Source organism: Macrobrachium rosenbergii, chromosome 53, assembly GCF_040412425.1.
Source record: "Macrobrachium rosenbergii isolate ZJJX-2024 chromosome 53, ASM4041242v1, whole genome shotgun sequence".
Lineage (NCBI taxonomy): Eukaryota > Metazoa > Arthropoda > Malacostraca > Decapoda > Palaemonidae > Macrobrachium > Macrobrachium rosenbergii.
The window spans coordinates 45,617,427-45,634,341 of record NC_089793.1 but is presented as its reverse complement, the minus strand read 5'-3'; positions in this window follow the sequence as shown (position 1 = coordinate 45,634,341).

Sequence of the window (16,915 nt, the reverse complement as noted above, 5' to 3'; positions counted from 1 at the left end):
GAATAAAATAAAATACATCAGAACTAACTATCGAGAATTAAAATTGAACAATATCGTTTACCCTATAAAACCAAGCCAAGAGAGGAATACAACGCAAATACAGAGATAGTTACTTAAATAAAGACAGACACAGAATTAAAAACAAAGCGACTCAACTGACCGTTCATTATTACCGAGTGATGGTTTTTCTCTGATGGTGTAGAACATCTCAGTTGTGATAGGCTTCATATCACTAGACGGATCGGCTAATATATATATATGTATATATATATATATATATATATATATATATATATATATATATATATATATATATATAGATAGATAGATAGATAGATAGATAGATAGATAGATATAAAGAGCTGTGCTCTCTCATTTCTCCCAGAATTGTGGTTCCTCCTTGATCAGCGATTAGAAAGCTTACTCAAGACAGAGATCAGAGCCAATTAGCACTTGGCCAAGGAGCGAGGAGCAGTCATCAGCCACTAAAACTATTTAATAAAGTGGGATGAAGGTCTCCTTGAGCAGCGCCTTAATGGGTAGGAAATCCCGCGAGTGTCTCCATCATTACACGATTCTGTATGTCTCGTTTCTTTTTATGGCGAATTGCACATAAAATCCTTCTCTGCTGCTTATTCCTTAACGTCTATTACACTGGCAGGAATCATTTCGTCACCTTGATGCTGGCCTAAAAGATAAGAAGGAGGAAGAATCTTGCGTTATCGGCCTTGCTTTTAAAAAACGATATATATATATATATATATATATATATATATATATATATATATATATATATATATATATATATATATGAATTTTTATCACATCACTGTGATTTATATACAATCATTAAGCTTCAAATGTCGTTTAATAACCAATTCACGCTACTTCGGGAACATCACTGAAGGGAATTATAAGTGATGAATGGACTGGTACCAAAGTGTCTCAAACACTCGACATAGTACCCTCCAATGCCTCCTGTGGACAGTCAAACCACTTAGCCATCAAAAGAGGTAAAGTTAATGCCGAATCTGCCGTACTTGTTTAACCATCCGGAGAGGGGAAATTGTGATCTTATAAAAAATTCATAAACAAGAGCTACGTGTTCCAAACATACCAATTTGCTATCATGATGGGTTAATGCGACACTGACTACAATTTCCCAGCTCTCGATGGGTAAACAGAAGGCCAAGAGAGACCGTGGGTAAACATATAGGGACCTACACAATCATCCATCTTACCTGGCCTTCCAAACTCTCACCCTACGGCCATCCGCTCCTCACAACAAGCATCTCCTGGCATAAGCGCCAAGCACACACATATAAGAAACACAGCCGACTCCATGCATCCCTTTTATGCATACTGTCGTTCATAATAATGTCACATCAAATGTATCGTTCTTAATAGAGGCACACAAGAGCCCTTGACCTTTCCATTTGTTGTTTTGAATAAATTAGTAAGCTTGTAGACGCTGCCTCTTACTCATGCCTTCACTTACACTAGTGGCCACAGAGATGACCAGCCCAGCCAGCCACAATGATGCCAGCCTCTCCAGCGACAGCGTCGCCACTGCCCCTATACATCTGGCCCCATTCTCGCCCCACAACCTAGAAGCTTCGTTCTTCAGGGCGGAGACAATCTTCCAGGCGAAGAAAATTACCTCCTCAGCACGCCAGGCAGATGCTGTCCTCGAATTCCTGCCAGACGCCATTTTTGAGCAAGTTGCAGTATGAGGGGCAGCCATAGGAGACGAGCGGCCATCGCACATGTACAAGCAATTGCAGCGGCTGGTAACACTATCCACCGCAAATGGCCAACCCGAGTCAACCCTGAAGAGCCCTTGACCTTTCTATTTGTTGTTTTGAATAAATTAGCAAGTCTGTAGACGCTGCCTCTTGCTCACGCCTTCGCCACAAACAAGTACGGCAGATTGGGCATAACCTTATACCTTTCGTGATGGCTAAGTGGTTTGACCGTCTACTGGAGTCATTGGAGGGTAGCCTACTGTGTCAAGTGTTCAAGACACTTCGGTACCATTTATCACTTATGATTCCCAGTCGGTGATATTCCTCAAGTAGTGTGCATTGGATATTAAACGACATTTGTAGCTTAAAGAGTGTACATAAATTACGGTGATGTGATAAAAAATTCATAAAAAGATCTATGTGTTCCAAACGTACAAATCAGCTATCATGATGGATGTGGGCTAATGCCGATGCGAAGTACAATTTCCCCGCTCTCGATGGGTAAGCAAGTATGGCAGATTCGGTATTAACTTTATTTCTCTTAATGGTTAAGTGATCTGGCCGTTGACTGGAGTCATTGGAGGGTACTGTGTGAAGTGTTCAAGACACTTCGGTACCAATCCATTTATCACTTATAATTCCCCTTCGGTGATATTCCCCAAGTAGTGTGAATTGGATATTAAACAGTATTTGTAGTTTAAAGATTGTATATACTGCAAATCACAGTGATGTGATAAAAAATTCATAAAAGATCTGTGTTCCAAACGTACCAATTAGCTATCATGATGGAAGTGGGTTAATGCTGACTCTAAGTACAATTTACCTGCGCTCGATGGGTAAATAAGTACGGCAGATTCGGCATTAACTTATGCCTCTCTATATGGCTACATGGTTTGACTGTCGACTGGGGTTGTTGGAGGGTACTGTGTCTAGTTTTTGAGACACTTCAGTACCAAGCCATTTATCATTTATAATTCACCCTTCAGTGATATTCCTGAAGTAGCATGGATTGGTTATTAAACATTAGTAGCTTAATGATAGTATATAATCACGTGATGTGATAAAAAATTCATAAAAAGAGCTAAGTGTTCCAAGCGTACCAATTACCTATCATGGTAGAGGTGGGTTAATGCCGACATTAAGAACAATTTCCCCGCTCTCAATGGGTAAACAAGTACGGCAGATTCAGCATTACTTTACCTCTCTTGATGGTTGTGGTTGGACCACCGACTGGAGTTTTTAGCGGGTACTGTGTCGAGTGTTCAAGACTCTTCAATAACAATCCATTTAGTGTAAAAATCACAGCGGCGTGATAAAAAATTCATAAAAAGACCTACGAGTTGTAAACCTATCAATTAGCTATCATGGTGGAAGTGGTTAATGCCAACGCTGAGTACAATTTCCCCGGTCTCCATAGGTAAAAAGTACGGCAGATTCAGCATTAACTCATACCTCTTTTGATGGCTAAGTGGTTTGACCATCGGCTGGAGTCGTTGGAGGGTAATGTGTAGTGTTCAAGACTCTTCAGTACCAATCCATTTGTCACTTATAATTCCCCTTTGGTGATATTCTCTAAGTACCGTGAATTGGATATTAAACATTTGTAGCTCCATGATTGTATATATATATATATATATATATATATATATATATATATATATATAATATATATATATATATATATATATATATATATATATATATATATATATATATATATATACCAAAACTATGAATGACAGTCTAGACAAAGGTATGAATGACAGGGAGGTAGGGGGGAAAAAGAGGGGAGGGGCAGGGGGAGGAAGAGAGAATTGAGGGGAGGGAGACGGGATAGGGGAGGGGAGAGAGATTGGGGGGGGGTTTATGTTGATGGTCCGACAGACAGCTCTATTTTTTATGGGTGATCTGACAAGTGCAACAGTGTTGAGTGTCCCTTTCATCCAGGTATTACTATTCTGTCTGTCCCTTTTATCCAGTTATTACTATGGTGACTGTCCCTTTTATCCTGGTATTACCATGGTTTTATCCCTTTTATCTAGGTATTACTGTGCTGTCTGCTCCCTTTAACCAGGTATTACTGTGCTGTCTGTCCCTTTCATCCAGGTATTACTGTGGTAACTGCCCCTTTTATCCAGGTATTACTGTGGCTGATTGTCCCTTTAACCAGGTATTACAGTTGTCTGTCCCTTTTATCCAGGCTGTAACTGCCCCTTTATCCAGGTATTACTGTGGTGATTGTCCCTTTTAACCAGTTACTACTATGCTGTCTGTCCCTTTTATCCAGGTATTACTGTGCTGGCTGTCCCTTTTATTCAGGTATTACTGTAGTGACTGTCCCCTTTTATCCAGGTATTACTGTGGTGACTGTCCCTTTCATCCAGTTATTACTGTGCTGTCTGTCACCTTTAACCAGTATTACTGTGCTGTTTGTCCCTTTTATCCAGGTATTACTGTGGTGACTATCTCTTTCATCCAGGTATTACTTTGCTGTCTGTCACCTCTAACCAGGTTTTACTGTGTTGTCTGTCCCCTTTAACCAGATACTGCTGTGCTGTCTCTCCCCTTTATCCAGGTATTACTATGGCAACTCTCTTTTATCCAGGTATTACTGTGATGACTGATCCTTTTATCAATGTTTACTGTGTTGTCTGTCCCTTTTATCCATGTATTACTGTGGTAACTGTCCCTTTTATTCAGGCATTACTGTGGTTACTGTCCCTTTCATCCAGGCCTTACTGAGGTGGCTGTCCCTTTTATCCAGGTATATTATTATTATTATTAAAGTAGTTTAACCAGACCACTATCCAGGTATAGGGGATTTATTGCTGTAGGCTAAATAAAGTAGTACTTTATCTCAAAAGTTATCCCCATAACTACGAAGTTTTTTAGTAGATTAAGTACTGAGGTATGATGATGGTAATACCCCAAGGTACTTAAGAATTTGTATTTTATTGGCAGGGTATGATTAAGATGCGTTTGGTTTAAGATGTACACTGAAAAATGTGATAATTTCATCGCAAGTAATTTTTTTAATAAGGGGAAAGGTCTGTCACAGAAACATTTGGTCTGCTAATACACATGTGCGGATGGTGATGGATTTTTTCATCTCGACGATGAATTAGTTCTTGATCTCCAGGTTTGTGCCCATAACTACAAAATTTTTTTTGTGGATTAAGTACTTAGATATGATGATGGTAATACCAAAGGGTACCTAAGAATTTGTATTTTATTGCCGGGGTAAGATTGAGATGCGTTTGGGTTACGATGAACACTGAAAAAATGTAGTAATTTCGTTGCGAGTAATTTTTTTTAATGAGGGAGTAAGTCTGTCACAGAAACAGCATTTGGTCTGTTACTAATTTTTTCCCCAGCAAGGATTGTAAGGGCTGACTGGTGTGGTGGTTGAAGTTATATTTTGACTTACATTGCTTTATGACTCAATGAATGTAATTCTAATACAGTCAAACACATGTGTTGCATTTTTTGGATGTACTAAACTGATTGTAGGGTTTGCAGTGGGAGGAGTTTAATGGCGTCACCAACAGAAAACGTGACTCCTATAAAGTTACTGAAGACAAGGTGTACAGCACCTAGGTTAAAACGAAAATTACATTTGTTTTGTCTGTGTTTGTATGTCTGTCCCTGGGTAGGGGATTGATTTTGAATTATAATTTTTGTGGGGTGACATAGGGGCCGCATGCAAAATTTTGTCTAGGTCTGTCAAGCGGTTCTGATTTTTATAGCACACAAACATACAAACATTCACTTTTATTATACATACACACACACACACACACACACACACACACATATATATATATATATATATATATATATATATATATATATATATATATATATATATATATGTGTGTGTGTGTGTGTGTGTGTGTGTGTGTGTGTGTGTGTGTGTGTGTAATTTGTTGCTTGGGTCAACAGGAGTACAATGGATTACTCAGAAAAGTTCACATGCACTCACACAAACACACACACACACATATACAGTATGTATATGTGTGTGTGTGTGTGTGTGTGTGTATGTATGAGTTTGCGTGAGAGCGTGTGAACTTTCCTTAGTAATCCATTGTGCTTCTGTTGAGCCAAGCAGCAAATTATGTCTGGGTAGTTAGTAGAATGTGGTCGATATAGATAAGGAGGACAGGGCCAAAGGCATAAGCCTAGCAACATATTCCAAAAAGTCTTGAAGAATTGTAGAAAATATTTTATCGTGAACCAAAATTGGAGAAGTTGAAAGTGATTTCTTTTGTTGTTAAGTATAAGATAAGTATCAAACTTCCTAAATATTATTCGTAATATTATGTTTATCATGTTCAAGTGTTGAGCGGGCTGACTTTAGTTCCTCTAAAACAACCTTGTTACTAGTGATCTGCCGCCTAGGATTCTTTTTTTAAAAGCTTGTTTACGCCGTTGTCCGAGAGCTGGAAGTATTTGTCGAGGCGAGCGGAGTTCCTGAAGTTCTCAGGCAAAATCCTTGTTGTATGGTGGACATTTTTACAACTCTCGCTCATGGAAGGATAAACCCCTAGTGATACCGACACTATGCCATGGGCAGGGAGCAACAGTAATTTAGTGAACGGCAGGAGTATTGAGGTGAGTCAGCCTTTTCACATCTGAACATGAGTTGATTTGATACCTAGCCATAATGATTTAATACATTGGATTAAATTAGTTCCCTTCTCAAGGTTTTTGTTAAAAATAAATCTCGGGATCAAAAGAAATTACGAATTTTCCAATTTTGTTTTCGGTTTCTTTTTTACCGTTAAAAGTTTTGTTTTACAGTGGATTACCACTTTTATTGTGAATTCATCCATTGTTATTCGTGGATTAGATATTAGGCTATTAGCTATAAAGTTTTGTTTTGGTGGATTACCACAGTTTATGAACAATATGTTTGTGCTTTTAAATTTAAAAAAATCGAACTCCATCGAAGTTATTTTTAGTGAACGGATTCCCGTTTTGAGTGTTGTTGTTGTTAACACGGATTCCGTAAGTAATTTAGTTTCCTTTTACCTAAACAGTTTTTCAGGGAGTGTTTTTTGTGTTTTCAGATCCTGAGAGACATGATAGTCATTGGTAGGGCTTGCTTCATATGGTTGTTTTCGGTGAAGTAAGTTACTAACTTGAGGGAGGCAGGACAGCAATTAATCATCTTAGTTGTCTCAACCAGTAATTTTTATCCAAAATATTAATTAAATTAATATAACTGGACTTTAAGAACTTTTGCTTCATTTACCCTCATTTTGGTTGTTTTACCTTGCCATTGACAAAAATTGTGTAAGAATACCTGAAAGTTCATTAGGCAGAAATGGTGAATGGGTGATATGGCGCAGGTGTAAAGAACTAATTTCATATTCTTAATGTCCGTGGTTTGTGCACAGCCTAATCATCCGTGTATAGATAACAGCAGCAGTTGGTAGTCGGGAAAAAGGGTGTGTGGCTTGAAAACTCACCCCTGACAATTTGCAGACAACCGGCAGGTGCCATCCCAAAAAAAGGGAAAAAGTCCTATGGCGTAAAGCTGAGATATATATATATATATATATATATATATATATATATATATATATATATATATATATATATATATTATTACAGATATCCACTGCCATCGACTCTTTGCTTACTTATTGTAGGGGTTGGAATCCTGTGCTTTAAGGGATAGGCACCAAGGGACCACGCATGCACAGAATTGTGGAAGCAAATCTTTAAGGAGTGGCACTTGCATTGGGTCCAAGCAGGAGCTTAAATTATTCACTGGGGAGCGCTTAACTCCATTGAAACCAAAAGTCCCAGATTTTAATCCTTTTTCTTTTCATCTACCTCCTGCTGTGTGAGCTCTGCTACTGTTCTCGAATGTCTCTACAGATGTCAGCCGATGTCCAAGTGCTGGAAAAAACAGCGTTCCCTCTCAGGCGAAATCAGAAGTCATAAAAGTCAGCTAGACTCCCCGCTTTCTCCCAGTCTTGCTCAGCCTGCTTTTTAGTCAGTAAGAGAAGTCTTGCTGTATTCCTTAGCCGTGTCATGTCCACGGCACTATTTCTGTTAACTGGAAACCATAAGGCTACAAGCAGCCACGTGTGATCTAAAAGGAAGGCACCGCAGATCATCCAGCCATTACTGCAAAGTGCACATTGCAATGCAACCCACGGTATGTCTGTTGGCATTCGAGTTACCAGTTCTCTGTTCCTTATCATGAATCTCTCATTTCATTTCCTAATTCCTCTCCCTAGTAAAGTACTCTGTGACAACCCGTCACCCAGTGTTAAGTGCTTCCCTGTGTGAATTAAGTTCGTGAATTAATCGTCCCTTTCTCGTAGTGAGCCTTAAATCACACCTCCCATGTGCTTATAATTGCTATTGAGAGAACCACATTTCCACTAAGCTTTACCTGGGATTATTCTATTACTAGACACGTGTTATGTCGTTCACCCTCGTCTTGCTGAACATCCATTCCTAAGGGAACCAAAACCTGTCTTACCCGAGCCACGGGCTCTCTGTTGTGCTGTAAATGTTATCAGTAATTTCCTTATTGCAAATAGAATCAGTATTTGTTTGGCTATTAAATTCTATCATTGATTTTCTTTATTGTGAATTGAATCAGTATTCTATTATTTGAAATGCCAAAATCTGTGTGCAATAAAGAAGAATCTTGTATTGATCAGAACTTTCAATTGGCGACCTACCATTATTCTTATGTGTGATTTTATTTCTTCATGTGTTTATTGGTGAGTGTTGCCAAGGCTTAGCTTAACTAATATTTTATTAAAGTAACAAACCGTGGCCAAACGTAAACATATACAGTATATATGTATATATGTATATATATATATATATATATATATATATATATATATATATATATATATATATATATATATATATATATATATATATATATATATATGTATATATGTATATATATATATATATATATATATATATATATATATATATATATATGAATCTCTACTAAATATGGAGCTTGTGCCCTCATTAAATAGTCAGACCTCCTCCACTGTCTTGTTTATATCATAGTTGACGTCCTTCCTTCCAAGAAGGAGAATGTCATTAGGTACTAGTCTTAGAGTTCTCTTAACTTTTTATGGTTTTATTTAACTTTTTTCACTTTGTTTTAATATAGATTATTTAGCGTTTTTTCTGATTTTAACTAATGTAACTGTCATTTTAATGAGTCTGTTTTGAATGTGTAAATTTTGTATATTTTACAGCCCTGATGATGAGACGAAGTCTCGAAAATTTGGCCAATAAACTTAAAATGCAACGATGGCTATTTTCCATCCTGTTCCTTCTAAATCTCCGGCGTTTCAGATGCCCTGACTTGCCTGAGTGTGTGTATAAATTTGTGTGTGTGTGTGTGTGCGTGTTAGCTTAGCAAACGCTATTGATGAAAATAGCGCACAAATAACAGATCACCAGTAAAATGTAAATTTTGTTTAGCTTGCTGTTCCTCTCTCTCTCTCTCTTTCTCTCTCTCTCTCTCACACACACACACACACACATGTACATCAAATAACCGATCTAGATTAAGGCTAATTCGCCGGGCTTTCTCTCTCTCCGGACCGTAAACCGAAGAAAACAAAACTTTCGTCCGCCGTCAACTTTTGATCTCAAAAAATTCCAGGAGACGCATTATGGAAATGATCTTCCAGGAACCTGTGAGCGCCCCGGAAACTCATCTCGGAGCTAAACCGATGATCAGTTGCTTTCGTCGAGAATCTGTCCAACGTATAACGTCCTGAAGATGCAAATCTTTTCCACCTTCTCCGGAGGTCGACGACACCGTTGACCAAATGACCTCATCTAATCCATAGGTTTTAAGTGAAGAAGGGGAAGGGGCTCTCTCTCCCTCTCTCTCAGGCAGCTTTCTTCTTTCTTCTCTTTTATTAGCACATTATTCTTCCCCTCTCTCCCAACCCGGTCAATGTTCTTGTTTTCCTCTTCGCGTTCAAATGACGGTCTATTTCTTTCTGTTTCAGACACACACATGCGTACACACACACCCACACACATACAACCCTCGCTTGCAAAATACTTTCTCTCTCTCTCCCTTTCTGCTACAAGATCATGACTTTACTACTCCCTCGTTAAAACTGTTAAAATTATGGTCTATATCCATCCGTTTTCCATTCAAAATTCATATAATGAAAAGCATATATTTGTTATAACAGGTATGTGTATTTGTAGTGTCTTTCGATGTGGACTGCGTGTCTGTGGATGTTTAAGTTCGGTTCCATAAATGTATATTTTTCATTGTTAAGAGCTGAAGCCAAACTCTGCTAATTTCTTCAAAATTTAATTAGATTCGGTATTGCTAATCGTTCATATTGTGGTGCTGGTTTAATGGAGAAATAAAAAGAGACTGCCTTTATATTATATGGTAAAAATAAAACACGTGCGATTGATTTATTGCGAAAAAATAAATATAAATCCTTCATGTTGATGGTGCTTGAAAATTTTATTTGAACTACCTGTGTCATTCCAGCTGCCTAAAGGTATTCCTTTCTTATATAATCCTTATTACATAAGGAAATTTAATTTTTTTTCTTTCATTCATTTTTAGTTTTCTTGCTTGCCTTGCTCCCGCCTAACTTCCCAAGCAGTAAAGTTCACCTGTGTAATAAATGGCTCCACCTTCCCCACTAAAAAGACGCCCTTCCTTCCCAGTTCCTTCGGTTGTAACGGGGACCACGTCTCTCACCATTAAGCCTTCCACTCAGGCTGCCTCCTTCTGCCTGAACGAGTCTCACTGCTGTCACTTTCTCTTCGACGAAAGGCACCAAGAGCTTGAAAAGGTTTTCCAGCCCTAAACATCCCATCTTATTTCCTTGTCTTTAACAAAAACAAACTTTCTCTCTCACAGTTGGTATAGACGCTTACTGCCTGTTCGTGCGAGTAAGACCTGCTTAATGTAATGGCGACGAAACAATCTCCATTGCCACCTGACTGACACGAGGTAAGGGTATAACCAGGTCACTTGAAATTGTCATTTTGAAATCCCTCCATCTATCTGGGAAATTACTATGGCCAAGACAATCTCCCTAAGGACTTCCCAGTGGGATCGGAGAGTAGTAATAAATATCAAGTTTTATCCTCCCCAGATCCGCGCCATAAAAGGTTTGACCGGGAGATCAAATGGTTTTCTCTAGTGCCATTAAGAAAGAGTATTTTGTCTTTCATATATATAATAGTTTCAGGAGTGTGGGATCATCCGCATATTCTTTTCAAAATCTGTAGAATCTTATTTCTCCTTCTTCCTTATTATTATTATTATTATTATTATTATTATTATTATTATTATTATTATTATTATTATTATTATTATTATTATTATTATTATCTAAGGAGAACTTTTTCCTAGACAAGATTCGTTGAAAAGTAAACCCTGCTTCCGCGGCATTTTGTGTCAAGTGAACGTTTTCTACTAAAATTATTTTTTTTTTATTGTTGTTGTTGTTATTGATATTGCAGATAACTAGTATTATCATGATTAGTGCTCGGAAGTTATATTTGCGTATTTTATAAATGTTTTGAAGACAAAAATACAGCAAACTCAAAAGCTTTTCATATAACTGAAAATCAGTCTTATATGTAGGCGAGTCCTAATTTCTTTCATTGCTCCTTTTGCCCGTGAAGTTTAATTATCTGCATAAGAAAATAGTACCACAAAGTCAATAGCAGGTAACAATTGTAGAATTAACAAACAATTAAAAAATTAAAATCAACACTGATTTCGCCTACAAAAAATTGGACCTTCCTGCACTTAAAGGAATACAGATATAAATTGTGAACACAAACGCACATATAAGCACATGCGCACACATACAGATTATATATATATATATATATATATATATATATATATATATATATATATATATATATATATATATATATATGAAGTTAAAAGGCTCATAAAACACTATATACATGTCGCAACCATATATTTCTGATACCTCTTCTTCTGTATCCCTGTTCACTGATAAAGTATGGACAAATGATGTATGAGAGAGTACATAGAAGGTATATGAAGGTGTGGCTGCACGGCGTGTGTGGTTTATAGATGACCTTTTACCCGGGATGGATGGAAAATAGGTTACTCCCTAGTGTTTTGGGTCTCATTAGCTTCGGTCTGGATCTGCAGTCTAGTAGGCGTATTAGCTGGAACACCCGCTGGAAAAGAGGTCTGAGGATTCATTCGTCGGTGAAATCTATTTCCAGTATCCTCCTGACAGGTTCAAATCGTTGGTTTAACTGACGATGGCAGGTTCCAGCATCATCATCTTTTACGAACAGCTACTTTCGAAAATAAGCTCGGCCCCACTCCAGTTTATGGTATGACCTTTCTCCCCAGTATATACGAAAATTCCAGACCTCTCTGAAGCATAGTGTAATGATCTTTTTGTTCTATTAATCTTTGCAAGATGGGTATACCTGTCTCCCCAACGTAAATCTCGTTGCAGCTACTGAGTGGTATCTTATAAACTTAGGCGCCTGTTTCTTTTTTTATTTAGGTATATATACATTAATGAGTGAACTCCCGATGGGTTTGGAATAATGAAAAATAAATAGATGATTAGACTTGAGGTGTTCAGTTGTTTTTGGATGTTCTCGTCGTGAGGAAGTTTTGTTTTGTCGTCAAAACGAGGCCCAAAACACAATTTTCCATCCATCCCGGGTGAACTGTCATTTAAATACCACCAGCGCCGTGCTGCCACACCTGCATATGCCTTATATATATATATATATATATATATATATATATATATATATATATATATATATATATATATATATATATATATATATATATATATATATATATATATATATATATATATATATATATATATATATATATCTTGTCACATATTATTTATATATATTTAATATGAACAGGATACAGATATAAATATATGAAATGTGTGTGTTGTACTCTTGTATACAGTATTTGTTTTATGATATTTTATCTTCAATGAACAATGTACTAGAAGAATTTACAATGAAATAATCATTGCAATATATATATATATATTTTATGATATTTTATAATATATATATATATATTATTAGATTACAATAAAGACAATCATGTATGTATATATATATATATATATATATATATATATATATACATATACATATATATATGTGTGTGTGTATGTTACAGAGAGTATTCATAAGAGTATTTATAAAAATTATTCATGAATCTATCTTAGAGATGCGTGAATTCGTGGATATGAGTCACAGGGAGAGAGAGAGAGAGAGAGAGAGAGAGAGAGAGAGAGAGAGGAAATGGTGTTGATCAATCACTAAAGACAAAACAAAAGTTTAATGGCTTTCGAAATGGTTTTCGTTGCAGGATGGTAACAACCAAATGTCATCATTTTAGAGCATAAGGGTAAGGTGACAAGGTTACCAAAACAACTTGCCAACCGCTGCTAAGAATTCGTTGGAGGATGAACAGAAAATGGTGAACAGAACAGTGAACAGTAAAGCAGGTGGGGGGGGGGGTGTTCAGGGGCATAGCCGACACCCTTCGAACCACGACGTAAAGGTTGCCACCAGAAATAAATACTATAAAGGGGGGAAAAGAAGGAGAAGGAGGGCAGTAAGAGTAAGAACAGTCGGACAGAGAGAGTACAGGACAGAGTCAGATCAGACGGTGTGGACGGAGTTTGAAAGTGTTGCCCATGTCGCAGTAACTGAAATTAGAATTTTTGCAGTTCTCGCACTTAGTTTCTTCCAAGTCCAAGTTTGGACTTATTGTATTTCAGTCTCGAGTCCAACCGACTTCCCTAAGAAGCAGCAAATAAAGGGGGAACATTTATACTTAAAAGGGGATAATAAAGAAAAACCCTACTGTATGTTTCAGTCAAGGCCCTGGAAGAGTATCCATTTTTAAGCGAAACCAACTTGTTCCTGAATAAACAATAGAAGCACAAAGCCTCCCCGGTCAACCTTACCTTAGCTAGGCAAAGAAGAGGGCCTAGAATATATTTTACACACACACACACACACACACACATACACATATATATATATATATATATATATATATATATATATATATATATATATCTCCGTTATATATATATGATAAATGATTATCAGGACACGAATACACGAAAGTTATATATATACATACATATATATATATATATATATATATATATATATATACATACATATAAATGTATATATATATGATCCATGAAGATATCTACTTGAAGTCCTATACGGGTGAAAATGCCGTCCCATTTCCAAATTCAGAACTCTGGCAACATCAATTTCATCCACCCACGACGAATCTGATGCCTTCTCGGGCCTCATTGTCACCCACTCCCGTTCACGGAGGACTCTCTTGTAGTCTGCGAATTTCAACATTTTCAGTTAATCCTTCCATATGTTTCTTCGTATTTTGTTGCCACCCCGTGAATAACAGAAACATTTTGCTCTGGTGGTCTGATCACTCACTGATCCTGATCACAGCTTTTCAACGGATGTAAACTAACTGCTCCCATGAAGAGTAAATGTCTTCTTCGTTTTCATGTAAGAAACAAAGCTCAAGACGAAAACAAACGACTTTTCAGTTCTTTTCTTTTTAATGTTCCTTAAATGTTACCTATCACGCACGTATTATATATATATATATATATATATATATATATATATATATATATATATATATATATATATATATATGTGTGTGTGTGTGTGTGTGTGTGTGTGTGTGTGTGTGTGTGTGATATATATGATGTTGATTAATCAACATCCATGTTTTCCACATTTACCAGTGACCAGAGATGAAGCAATGTCAACCGAAATAAACAGTTTTTAATGTTAATTTAAATGTATGTATATATATGTGTGTGTATGTATATGAAATTTGAAAACCTAATAAAACCATATTAGCAAAAAAAATTTATTTTGGTTAACACTACTTCAAGCTATGATGAATGAGTAATATGGAAAAGAAGTAGGTTGGTCAATTATCATATGCTATTATTGATGTGGAATAACTACGTTACAATATTTAATTTTGCAAAATTCCTTATTCCAAATGTTACACACACACACACACACACACACACACACACACACACACACACACATATATATATATATATATATATATATATATATATATATATATATATATATATATATATATATATATATATATATATATATATATATAAATACAGTATATACACATATACAGAGAGATATATATTCATAAAAATTATTCATGAATCTATGTTCATAGAGATATTCGTGAAATCGTGGATATGAGTCAGAGAGAGAGAGAGAGAGAGAGGGAGAGAGAGAGAGAGAGAGTTGATCAGAGCACAAAAGTTTAATGGAGAGGAAATGGTTTTCGTTGCCAATGGTAACAAGCAAAGTCATCAAAACATAAAGGTAAGGTGACAAGGTTACCAAAACAAATGCTGCTAAGAATTCGTTGGAGGGTGAACAGAAAATGGTGAACAGAAATAGTGAACAGAAAACGGTGTACAGAAAATGGTGAACAGAACAGTGAACAGTGTAGCAGGTGGGAGGGGGTGAACAAAACAGCTTGCACAACTCGAACCATGCTAAGAATAACAGTTGAAGAAAGAACAGAAAATGGGAAAAAGAAAAGGGTGAACAGAACAGTGAACAGTGTAGCAGGTGAGAGGGGTTGAACATGGGCATAGTCAGATCAGACAGTGTGCACGGAGTGTGTTGCCCATGCCGGGGTAACTGAACTTAGAATTTTTACAGCTCTCTTGCACTTAGTTTTTTCCATGTTCAGGTTTGGAATGGTGTATTTCAGTCTCGAGTCCAACCGACTTCCCTATGAAGCAGCAAATAACCCCAGGTGGAACAATTATATTTAAAAAGGGATAAGAAAGAAAAACCCTATTGTGTGTTTCAGTCAAGAACCCGGAAGAGTATCTGTCTTTAAGTGAAACAAACTTGTTCCTGAACAAGAGAAGCACAACGCCTCCCCGGTCAACGTTACCTAAACTAGGCAAAGAAGATGGCCTAGAGAAGTGGTGCCAGCTTTAATGGGATTCCAGAAAGAAGAATTGCTCAACAAGAGAAAGAAACAACGTGCAATTTTTCCACTGAAATAACCACTCCTGCCATATCATCATAACAATAACATATACTGCTCTACAAGAAAAAAAACTAAGTGCGAGAAAGCTATAAAAATTCTAAGTTCAGTTAAGGTGTCATGAGCAACACTTTCACACTCTGCGCACATCATCTGCTAAGGCTCTGTCCTGTATTCTGTCAACTGTATCGAGTGCCTTTCCCTGGACGCCTATGAGTATGATTTCGAGAGCTGCAGCTCTGGTGTTGGATATATATATATATATATATATATATATATATATATATATATATATATATATATATATATATATATATATATATATATATATATATATATATATATATAAATTATATACATATATACGGTGTATCTATATATACATATATTTTTTTTAGTTATATGACTCCTCACCACAGATTATGGCTCTAGAAGGTGATAACCTTCAAGTTCTAGGCAGGAGGCTGTTAGCACGACGACTACTTATCATGTACTTAACACATTGTTCAAGTAAACAGGGTGGATTTTTTCAATGAAAAGACTAAGACGATTCCCTCAACCTAGGACTGTGCTCAGGTCTTTTGCTGATGAAGCAAAGTTTATATTCCCTGACCATGATATCAATATATATATATATATATATATATATATATATATATATATATATATATATATATATATATATATATATATATATATATATATATATATATATATATATATATATATATATATATATATATATATATATATATATATATATATATATATATATGTCACTGCAAAAAATACTCGAACACCCACATTAAATAAACAAAATCAGAACAATGTTATAGAAGCGGAAAATTATAGGTAAAGGTTTTGTTTTATTATCTTTTATTCAGTATTTTAACATTCTTCCATTATTTTAAGTACTGTCGTGTACAAGGTTCGTTCCCTTAGCCTTCTAGAGTGTGAACACGAACCCGATGACTATGAAACACCGAAGCAATTGAAAAGTAACTAATGAAAAACCCAACAGATG